The following is a 13,057-nucleotide window of genomic DNA, read 5'->3' as shown; positions in this document are numbered from 1 at the left end:
GGTGGACAAGTAAACATCTATATAGCTCTCAAATTTTAAACTTATATAGATAGATAGATAGATAGATAGATAGATAGATAGATAGATAGATAGATAGATAGATAGATAGATAGATAGATAGATAGATAGATAGATAGATAGATAGATAGATAGATAGATAGATAGATAGATAGATAGATAGATAGATAGATAGATAGATAGATAGATAGATAGATAGATAGATAGATAGATAGATAGATAGATAGATAGATAGATAGATAGATAGATAGATAGATAGATCCAACATCCAACAAGCTAGAAATTTAAGTGAATAGCTGATGGACGAGCCTCAGAGAGAACTACTTAAGACCTTTCAAACTATATATGAAACCATATATCGAAATTCGCTAGATGGTTACTGATGGTTGATATTTACGTAAGATCCAATAATGCCGAATATAACACTTACATGCTAAAGTTGTCAAATCAAAATATCTTTCTGGATACTGTTTCCGGTCCAGTTATACTGCTAGTATTATAGTATTTTTAAACTTAGTGCTAATTTAAATAATTGCTAACATTTGTATATATTTTAAGCTATTTAGGGTAGAAACTAGCTATAAGAGTCTTTAAGAACAAAGGAAATCTTTTGCTTTGTTCTTTTTTAAAACAATAAAAAAGGGTTTAAAAATTAAACATATGTACATAATATATGTATATTAATTTATTTATAAATGTGTGTGTATCTGTGTGAATATATTAATTACAACTGAAATACTGTTTTTTTTTTTTTTGTAAATTTCAAAACTAATAATGGTGGTGCTGTATTTTGTATTTGTATTTATTGATAGAGTTGTTGTTTCTTTAACGTCTGCGCATGCGTGCCTTAATTTAAAACGTGCCTAATGATTTAATAGAGACAACAACAACAACAAAAACACACATCATATACCGGTATATAAAAGTCTATATTTATGGTATTTATGGTGTTATATACCTTTATATATTTTAAATTTTTTATTATTATTAACACTACCCTTTGACTACCTTTTTCTTTATTTCTTTACTTCCATCCATCTTTCGTTTTGATGAATCTAACACTTTTTTTATTTAAATTATTTTTATTTTGGTAGCTTAAAAACAATTTTTGAATATTAATCGAATTGAATGAAAGAAAAAAAACATTTGTATGTACATTTTATATTTTATATGGGAATTAACTAACAAACGTTAGAGTGTAAATGTGTTATATGTAGAGTGATGGTTGTACAATTTATTTTATTTATTTTTAAATGTTATTTATTTATTTTTATATATATTTTTTATATATACATTTGACTTCAAAATTTGTCTATATTGTACTCGTATGAATTGTATATGATGGTAATAATGTTTATTTGTATTTTTATTCTCATGTTTTTAAATTATGGGGTTTTTTCGGTATTCGTAAGTTTTAGTCCATCGACTTCTTTTATTGTTTTATTTTATACCGCCCCATTTGGTAGTTACTTTCTTTCTATACATTGGGTCTATCTATAAGTATGTTTGTATGTATGTATGTATGTCCCTCTGTTTGTCTATGTCTTGTTGTACTAACTTTAAGTGTGATCATGATCGAAAAATTACTATCAACAACTAGACAACAACACTATTTCTTGTGAACTTTCAAAGAGTTATATTCTCAAACTATCTGTTAAAGAGTTAATAAATATCTTTGTATGTCTGTATGTATGTCTCTATGTCGGTATATGTACATAATTTGTTATTTGTATTTGTTAAATAAGTTAATGTACGAGGTACTCATTTGTAATACTTCAATTATTTAAATAGTTAAATTTAATGTTTTAATACTAGACGTGCTTTGTGGTTGCTACTATTTTATTTTTTTTGGTTTTTTGTCGGTAGTTTTTTTTTTATTTTTAGTAAATTTATATTTATTCTTTAAAGTATTTAGAGGAATTTATGGGATTTTTATGTTATTAAAAACTTTTTTTCTCCATTATTGAAAACAAATTACCAAATAGTCTTTATTTTATGAGTTTGTTTTTAATAGAATTTTTTAAACAGTTTAAACAAATGCATAAAAGTGTGTTCCTAGAATGGGTTTTTTATTTAAGGATCCATTTTGAAAATAAATTATATAAAATGAGGTTATATCATGCGTTTATATAGTGGAAAATTCCGTTATTGTTATAATTTTGATTCATGTTTAGAACAGTTCATATGTTAATATACGGTAAATTGGACTCTAAGTCATTGAATGGACTCTTATTAGTTAAAAATAGCAGCTTACTGGAATTCTATTAATAACCAATGCAGTAATTGTTATCAATTTAAAGAGCACACGACCTAGATCGTCATCATTCGTTTCACCTATTTTCTGGATCTACATCGATCTCAACTTTTCTTTTGTTCAAACTTTGAGATCAATGCACTTCCATATGATGGAGTCCATTTGTTGTTATAATCAATATGAAGAGAAGACGTTATTGTACCGTTCTACAGACCCCACAAGATCCAGACGATCTTCATTCGATCCACCTACATTATGGATCTGCATTAATCTCAACTAGATGTTCTTTATCTGTTTAAACCATGAGATCAATGGACTTTAATATAATGCAGTCCAATTGTTGTTATAATGAATATGAAGAGAAGACATAATTGAGCCGTTTTGCAGCTCCCACACGGCCTAGACGATCTCCATTTGATTCAACTATATTCTGGGTCTATATCGATCTCAGCAAGATGCTATGTATCTGTTAAAACCATGAGATTAATGGACTCCAATAGGATGGAGTCCATTTGTTGTTATAATGAATATGAAGAGAAGACATAATTGAGCCGTTTTGCAGATCCCACACGGCCTAGACGATCTTCATTTCGTTGAACTATATTCTGGGTCTGTATCGATCTCAGCAAGATGCTCTGTATCTGTTAAATGGATTCCAATATGATGGAGTCCAGTTGTTGTTAAAATGTTCAGCAGACTTCTAGGAGCAAAAAAAATGGCTGATTAATATGTTGTTTGTTTATAACGAATTACAGGTAAATCAGTAGTCAATGGACGTTTTATTAATACGCTAGTTCATAGACTAGCCAACCGACTATGAGCTGGTCAATAGACTATTCTATGCGGTACCCAGAGAGAAAAAGAAATATACACACCTGGTACCAAATTGACACCAAATTTTTCAACAACATCCGTTGCCACGACGACACTAACGTTGTCAACATTGCAACAATTCGTTGTCGAAATCTAAACTATTCGTTATCAATAGTGAGCTTACCACGTTTGTTAACATTTAGACAACGTAAGTGTATAAAATTTTCATTTCGACAACAAATTGTAGTATATATTGTATTGTCGTATGTATGTATACATGTACTTTGAGTACGAATGTTGTTGACTCCCTTTGATAAGTCAGAATTTTAGTATATAAAGTAGTCAACTGACAAAAGACGGTTGTGTCGTTAGACTAGTCAATAGGCTAATTCCAGGAATTTTAAACTTGTCTATAGACTAGTTAATGACCTAGTCCTGAGAATAGTCCATCGAGAAGTCTATAAAGTAGACAATGGTCTAGTTTATTGACTAGTCCATAGAATAATCCACAGTCTATGTCTTATAGACTGGGCTTTTGAAAACAGACTTGTATAGACTAATCAATAGGTTAGTCTAAACACTAATCAACAGTATACTTCATAGAGTAGTCAAAATACTAGTTTATTTACTGGAATCTATTGTCAATAGTCTTTTCTATAAAGTAGTCAACAGGCAACTCCACATATTATTCAAATATCTAGTTCATGTACTAGTCAATTGCCAATTCGACAACTAATTGTTGCATATTGTTGTCGTAAGTATGTATATACATTGACCACGGATGTTGTTAATAAATTTGGTTTCATTTTTGCTGTTGACACCATATTTGTGGTCAACAAACAACTCCATAGATTAGTCAGAAGACTAGCATATGAACTAGTCAATTGACAACAGACGATTATGTCATTATACTAGTCAATAGAAATCGTCAACAAACTTGTCTATGGACTAGTCAATGACCTAGTCCAGAGACTAGTCCATCGAGAAGTCTATAAAGTTGACAATGATCTAGTGAATTGACTAGTCCATAGAATAATACACAGTCTATGTCTTATAGATTAGTCTATTAAATAGACTTCTCTATAGACTAGTCAATAGGCTGGTTTTTAGAATTGCAAATAGAATAGTATTTATGGTAGATAATAATCTAGTTAATAGGCTAGTCAAAACACTAATCAATAGTTTACTTCATAAATGTACATACTTATCCAGAAGCTGGTCAGTAGATTATTCTATAAATTAGTCAACAGACAATTCTACAGATTGTTCAAAAATCAGAAAAAAGAACTTTCATAAAAGCGAAAAAGAAGTAAAATTTACTCCATGGAAGTACTGAACAGACTTGTTATAGGAGCGATGTCCTTTTTATTTAATTCCAAATTCTCTACATCTGAAGTCATTCTAAGGAAGTAATTTTTATGTTCATTTTTTGAGGGTTATTAGGAAGAGAAATTGTAATATTATAGAATAAGTACAACTAATTTGGCTAAAATACTATTAACATAAGTAAGTAAATTACACATTTTTCAATTAACTCAAAAATAAAAATTCACATAGTGATACTTTTGAAGTGGTGATAAATGTCATTCTTTTGGAAGTAATTCGTTTTATTTTTGCTGTGTAGACTCAAATAAGGCGCGATCATTACCACTGTCGTTTAAACTTCTATAAGACTAAGTTTTGCTGATTTTTTGTTAACACAATAGAACATTTAACATAATTATGAACCCAAAAGTCCTATTTGGAAGCGCGGTTTTATGGGGGCTATATATCGATTTCAACTATTTGCAATAGCATTCGTCCTTGAGCCAAAAGAAAAGTAAGTGCTAAATTTCATCAAATTATCTTAAAAATTGCGACCTGTATCGTGCATACAAGCATTAGAGGGACAGACGGACGGATGGACAGACGTAAAGTGATTCTGAGCCGATTTTTATAGTTTAAGGTGGTTATAGAACCAATATTATTGGATGTTACAAACATCAGCACAAACGCATAATAATTTTCCTATTATAGTGGTGTAAGCTTCTTTTTCAAAATATCCAGGAAATTAAGTTCATTAAATTTCCTCATTGAGACGAGGAAGTAATAAATTAATTTATTCCATATTAACAGTTTTTGAATAAAGAAAACTCTTTTTTTTCATTTCAAAACATGGTAACTCTGCCATAACCTTAATACATTCATAATAAACTCATCAATAGTTTTAATACCGCCAATTCTTAACTAATATTCTTTGAACGATTGTAGGTTTTCAATTATATTTAATACTCTTTCTCTCGAACATTAGAAATTCACAGAACATAATTTGTTTTTTTTTTATGATGGTGTGAATTCTATATGGGTTTTATTTTATGACACTCAATGTATATAATGATGCATTTCATCGATTATCTGGCCTGCATATGAATTGCGCGTTAATGAAAAACAGGAGGTAGATGGAAAAACAACAAAAAACAAACCAATAGAATTTTAACCCGCCCGCTCAACAGCCACTACTACACTCATTTAAATTACCGGGTTAATGAAAAAACAAAAGAATTCTTTTAAAAGACAATGCAAATAGATGTGCAGATGGACGGACTAACGCACGCTTTCTTAAACCTTGAACAAGTGTTAAAATTATAGAAATTAGTTTGTACTAACATAATAAAGATTAGAAATTATTTTTACAAAGTTTGTTTGTATGTATGTATATATTTATGTAAGTATCCTTGAAATCTTGAACAGAATATTTATTACATTTATTTATTATTTGTTAATAGTGGTATTATTAATATAGAAACCCTTTTTTCCTTTAAACATAATAGTTTGCTTAAAAATTCACATAATTTTGTTAAAACAAACAAGGATGTTTTCAATGTTCTTGTTTAAGTATTCATCCCATTGCAGCCCGAGGAAATGTTTATTGCTTGCCATAAAACTAAACTAAACGTATCTGTAATAAAAAAAAATGTACAAAAAAACAATTGTTTGTGAGTAATAATTTCTTAGGAAATTTGTGTGTTTAATTTAAGTTCCGTGCCCGTTGCGTTTGTTCGATCTATTTTTAATGCGCTGCGCATGCTTAAAGCGGTAGCAGAAACGCGAGCATTGTATTGCAACTAACAATAGCTAGAAATTCTGCTACCTTGCTGCCTTTTGAATAACTCATGACAAATAAAAAAAAAAAAACTTACATCTACAAGAGTTACATGAATTACAAGAAGGTTCATACATGAAATACACACACATGATCCCTGAAGCCATGCGCAAACCATAAAAAACCACCACACACACCAGTTTCAATTGCACACGGCTGTTTTATATACTTTTGTTTTTTGGAATAATTTATTTTACCACGCTTGCGCCTTTAGTTTTTAAAATTTCTTTTTTTTTTTCTTAATATTGTCAACATTTATTATCCCTTAAGGGATTCTTTACTCATTCCATCAATATTGGTTTTCTTTACTAAAAAAAATTTTTCTTTTTTGAGGTTTTATTTTTTAAATGTTTAAACAAGTCGGGGTTTAAATTTCTTCCCTAATTTTGTTTTTTTCTGTTTAGATTTTTTTATTTGTGTTTTTTGTTTTTTTTTGAGGAGGTAATATTTTTGTATCTTATTACAGAAATGTCATCACATTAGGCGGAAGTAATTTCATTTGTATTTTATTTCATTCATTCATTTATTTTCTTCCTGCGTTTTTTGTTTTATCGACATTTTTACTCATGTCAATTTTAGGTTAATTTTTAGTTTAAAGATTTCATTAGTTTTTTATGCTTGAATAAATTTAAGCCTTTATCGTGATATTTTTAGGTTTACTAAAAATACTTTGATTATTGTATCTAATACATAATTAAATATTGAGCAGAATTACAAATATTTTTCTTTTAATCCATTCGAAAGGTTTATAGTTAAGTTTTTAAGTTTTTTTTCAATTTGTAATCATAATCGGATGTTAGAGAAATGTTGTGCGAAGTTTAAAAAAATTTGATTTACTAATCATTTGATGAACGAATTACAAATGCCAAGTTGCTGTTACCATCCTTAGCAGTTCGACAATGAGTCAATTCATCCTAAAATATACTGATTTCCATTTACGTCTAACAACCTGGTTGACTCTATTTGATCTTTCGTCACAGATGTACTTTTCTGTAAACAAGGATGAAGTCAATCGTCACATTAGTGACCCCTTTGTAAGCGAGAGAGTGGACACTTGAAATACATAGATGAACTTTTTTAAACGACCCAGCAGTTCGACAAAGAGTTAACCACCTGGATGATCGTAATTCGTATGTTTTGGGTCATTCGTCACGAATGTACCCGTAGTAATCGAGAATGAAGACAGTCGTCACTTTAGTGTCCTCTTTGTAAGCGGGAGAAGAGACAGTCGTCTTTTTACTGTCCTCAAGTAGCCTAGAGATTACACTCTTAAAATGTGTTTTTTTTTGTACTTCCGAAAGACAGTCGTCACTTTAGTGTCCCCTTTGTAGGCGGAGGCAATCGTCTCTTTACTGTCTCTTTGTAGGGTGTAGAGTGACGATTGACTTCCTCGTAGGACAAGCCCATGTTAAAATGGTCGGTCCCCTGGGTAGTCAGGTGGCTAGAGGCCACCACAAGTGGTAGGTTAAGTGGTCAGTTCGGGACTGTCCCGTCGAACTGTTGGGGAAGATGAAGACAATCGTTACATTAATGTTGTCCCCTTTGTAAGCGAGAGAGTGAACGCTTCAAATACAAACTCAAGCTTTTTGTTGCCTCTTCGTAATCTATGGGGTGACGATTGACTTTCTCGTATGACAAGCACATAGCTAATCACCTAGACATCCAAAGACTAGGTGTAACCCAAAATGGTAAATTAAATAGGTAGTTCGAGAGTGTCCAACCGAACTGCTGGGTCATGTATAACTATTCATGAACATACCCAGCGAAAATAAATCAAAGAACTTCCCATCGAATAACATTTATCACCACTTCAAGAGTAGCACTAATTGATTTTTATTTACCTTCAGTAGAAGTGATGTTTTCATGACTTCCTAAGAAGCGAAAATAAAAAATGTTATTTTTACATTAAATATGTTTATGTGTTAAAATTATTTAAGACAAATTAGTTATATAAAATTACAATTTTACTTCCAAATAACTTTCAAGAGAACAACATAAAAATGACATCTTTAGAATGACTTCAGAAGTAGTGAAATTGGAAACAAATTAAAAGAACATTTCTGACAATCCTGTGTTAAAATTCCATTCCTTTCTCAGGACTTTTTCAGCAATTCTATGAAGTAAATTCTACTTCTTTTTCGCTTTTTTGGAAGTTATTTTTTACTGGGATTTTATTTAAATTAATCATTCTTTCCGGGTTTCTATTGCAGATACAGTTTGGTTTCATCGTTTACAGTCGTCCATGTAATAACTGTATTTTTGATCCAAATCAATTCACCTAATTATAGAAGCGTAAGTAAGAATTGGTCTAATTATGTCAAAGTTGGACTAAGACCCTGTTTCTAGTTTAAAGATCTTAACATCATATGCTTTGCTGATTCTGTTGTATTTCCATTTTAGTTTCTAATCAATTAATACTTCATAAAGTATTTAAACTTGTTTATATCTGATATCGTCCCGCCCAAGCACAGTGGTTCAGTATAGGCAGAAATATTTGGCTTTCTTAGCTATCTCGAAATCCTTTCCCATTATTATAAGAGTATTATTTCACAATCTACGTAGCAATCTGTTCTAATTCCTTAAAGATCGATAAAGATCCTTGAAAGGCTATTTATTTCCAGCAAACACAAAACGAAGAACTTACAAAAGAATAACATTTATCACCACTTCAAAAGTAGCACTAAGTGAATTATTATTTTTAATCTCTGTGGAAGTGCTGTTTATTGACGTCCAAAGAAGCGAAAAATAATATATATTTTTTTATAGAAATCTTTTAAATTAAACTAATTCTAATTGAAAGTTAATTGAGTCAAATTAGCTGTAATAACATTTAATACATTTATCACCACTTCAAAAGTAGCACTTAGTGAATTTTTTTTAAATTATGTGGAAGTAATGTTTATCGACTCCCAAAAGAGCTAAAAGAATCCATTTTTTTTTTTTGTTCTGAAATCTTTTAAATTAAACCAATTTTACTTAATTGAGTCAAATTAGTTGTATTCTATAATACTAAAAAAAACATAAAAATTACTTACTGAGAATGATTTCAGATCTAGTGAATTTGGAATCAAATATAAAGGACATCCCTTCTTCAGGTGTTTTTCAGTACTTCCATGGTTAAAATTCTACTTCTTTTTCGCTTCTTTTAAAGTTTTTTTTACTGGATAATGGTTACCCAGAGTAATGGTGATAAAATCATTGATCCAATCACGAAAAACTCAGTCAAATTGTATGGATTAGATAAGAGTGTAAGAAAACCAAAAAAATATATATACAAAATATTTTATGGAAAAAATTTTTAAAAATTTTTGTTAAAGAAATGTTAAAGATTAAGATCTGTACAAATAAATAAAATAATAATCTACAATTTCTTTAAAAGTTCGATACCGCAAAACCTCTTTATGTATTGTATAGATCTCATACAAGTGGCCCACGAAAAACAGCATATCTGTTTTAAAAATGTAAGTATAGTGATGAAATTCGACATAAATAAATCTTATATTATCCAAAATTTCTCTACCTAAAACGTCCATTACTGGCTTAAATATACGAGTTTAGCGTTTCTTACGAGCAAAAATCTGCTTACCGAGTTTTATGAGGAGTTTATAAGGTCCCCCTCGGAAAATGACCTTAACGCTCACTACTGGCTTCAAAATACGAGTATAGCGCTGAAGTTCAACACAAGTAAGTTTCTTATGAGCACAAATCTCTCTACCGAACTTCATGCGAATCGGTAGATAAAAAGCGGTATCGTTTTCTACAAAAATATAATGTATCTATATGTAAATCATTCTGCAAATGTTTTTCCATTGGTGCATTATGGAACAAAGACTTTCCTTTGGGGTTTAAAACGATTTAAATCGATACAAATTTTGGAGAAATTTAAATTTTGTATTTACACATTGAATGTGAGAACCATATTTCATCGAAATCGTGTTTAAATTCCCACTTGTTTGTTCGAAATTTTTAAACCTTTTAGATTGTAGAAAACTTTAAACTTCGTATTTATACAAAGTATACATGATACTCAGATTAGATTTGTAGTAAATATTCGAATTTTTGAAATTTGAGCCTCCTCACACAGGACAAATTTACAGAACTATGGGTCTTGTAATTCGACAGGCGAAAATCTTGAACACCTTATATTAGATTTCGCAGTAGCGATGGAAAAGAGATTTTCATTTTCAGATAGTACTTTTTTATAAATTTTTTTAACAGAAGTAGAAAGCGCATTATATGTTGATATGGTGGATCTTTGTACGTCCCTCAAATTTAATCTCTTGGATGTAATTCCATGAAAAATTCTTGCCTAGTAATGTCGTAAAATATAACATTTTAACACTTTGTTAAAACCAAGCATTTTTTGGCACAAGGACGAAGCCTATTGAAAATGGTTGAAATCGGTCCATTATTTCACCTAGCACCCATACAACCGTACCTCCCGATTTGAACTTTTTATGTTATAATTACGTCAAATATTCTGCTATCTCTCTAAAAATTGGCACAAATAAGTTTTATATAAGTGTAAATGATACTGCAGATTTTCGTAAGGATCGGCCTATATTTGACCCTAGCCCCCATACAAACCCCCCTTCAAAAAATGACTTAAACGTCTAAAATTGACTTGTAACCATTTGTATCGCAATGAAACTCAACAAAACTAACTGTTATTTAGAAATATATCCTTTTCCCAAAATAACCGAGGATCGGCCCATATTTGACCTATATAAAGCCTCATTTAGAAATTTTAGTTTTTTATCAATAAATGGCTTAAATATTTTGGAATTATGTTAATATTCAACAGTTTCTTTACAAAAAATAAAAATTTTATAAAAGTAAAAATTGTAAAAATATACTCATGGTGTAGGGTATCATATGATCGGCCATGCCCGACTATACTTTCCTACTTGCTTTTTTTTCTATCAACCTAAACTATTGCCTAACACAATCAAAAACATCAGCTACATTTTCAGTAACAAACATATATTTACCAAAATATTTTCACTATATATAACTAGGTTGTATTGAAAAAATACGTTTAATTTAAATTTAGTTTCATTAAATTGAAAACATTTTAAATTGAGAAAAAGTGCTTAAATGGTAAGTACTGTGCGGTTTTCTAGTTGAATCCTTATTGAGGCTGAAGAAAATTAGTAGAAGATTGTACATTTCGCAGCAGTAAGGTAATATACTGCTGCGAAATGTACAATCTTCTACTAATTTTCTTCAGCCTCAATAAGGATTCAACTAGAAAACCGCACAAAAAAACACTCAACTGTTCAAATTTCTTTAAAAATATTTAACATTATCACTTTAATAAAGATAACAACAACTGTTAATAAAATAAATAACATTATTAACATAACATTTAACACAACATATCTTATACAATGTTATTTCCCCAGCTTAAATTTTGAAAACAACAAAATCTTCGAAAATGTTATTGCTTATTAACAACAGCCTGTTAAATTATTTTAACATAATAACAGAAGTATAGCTGATATAAGAAAAACAACTAACAGCAAATACATTAACATTTCTGCTATACTACTGATAAGTTGAAAAGAGATAGGTGTTGTGTGAGAGGGATAACATTATGTGTAAAACTTGTTTAACAGAGAATTTTAAAACACTCATTAAAAGCCATTTTTAAAATGTGCGCATGCAAGAGTAGAAAAAACTAATGAAAAACAAATTGCTTTTGTTTACTGCGGAATGAGTTTTAGAGAAGTATCTGAGAGTTGTATTTTGTTAGTTCTGTTATGTTATTACAGCAGGAGTAAATTTACTTTTATTTATTCTTATTTTGCACTCATAACGTGCAGTACAAACATACAAAACGCTGTTTATTTTTTGTGTTGATTTTAAGAGTTTTTTTTCTTTTACATGAACTTATTAAAGGGCTAAAAGATAAACATGATTATATCTATATAGCAAAAGATATACTCTTTCTTGTCTTGTTATAATTTTACTCTTTATTGAAAAAGTAAGGTAAAAACATGGTGCAGCCGCCATAAACCGGGTTAAGTTTCTCTTGTTGTTATTGTAACATTTATGAGAGCTTGTCAAAGAAAAAAAAAAGCTAAAGATTTTTTTCGCTTAAAAATTTTACACTCATAAATGAGCACTAGATGGAAAAAATCATAATCAAACACACATATACTTCTGCTCTCATATCAATACGATTGTTTGTATGCATGTGAGTGTGTGTTTGTGAGTGCGGTGTGGAATAAACAGAAAATTTTGTTGGAATATGATGGAAGATATAATATTTGATAAAGTCAAACCAGACAAGCAGTACTACTACTACGCTGTTGTTGTACTCGTTGTTATTGTTGTTGTCGTAGCTGCGGATGTTGGTGTTGTTGTTATTATTATCAAATACAAATAAACATTCATACTTTTGTTTTTCATTATGAATATGAGTTGAACTGTGTGTTGCTGTTGTTGTTGTTGTAGCTTTCATATTACTAATATTGGTTTTGCTGTTATTATATTGTTGTTTTTGCATTATGTTATATGAGTACAACAACAACAACTATACAATGTTGTTGGTTTCTTTTTTTTTTGGGAGGAGTATTGTATTACTTCTAAATGTGTCTGTTATATTTTGTTTGTTGCGATGGATGGATGGATGGATAGATGACTGGCTGGTTCGGTTCGTTTGGTTGGTGGTTAAAGTCAAAAACTCAAAATGAGCGAATATGAGTAGTTGCTGTGTAGTATTTTGTTATTGTACATGAATTTATGAATTATGTACATAACAATAAAAACAACAGCAACAACTACTACTGCTACTCAAAATCCAACATTCGCCGTGTATATTATTT

The sequence above is a fragment of the Lucilia cuprina genome, chromosome 2 (assembly GCF_022045245.1).
Source record: "Lucilia cuprina isolate Lc7/37 chromosome 2, ASM2204524v1, whole genome shotgun sequence".
NCBI classification, from domain to species: domain Eukaryota; kingdom Metazoa; phylum Arthropoda; class Insecta; order Diptera; family Calliphoridae; genus Lucilia; species Lucilia cuprina.
The sequence above is the reverse complement of the archived record's forward strand: the minus strand, read 5'-3'. Positions refer to the sequence as shown.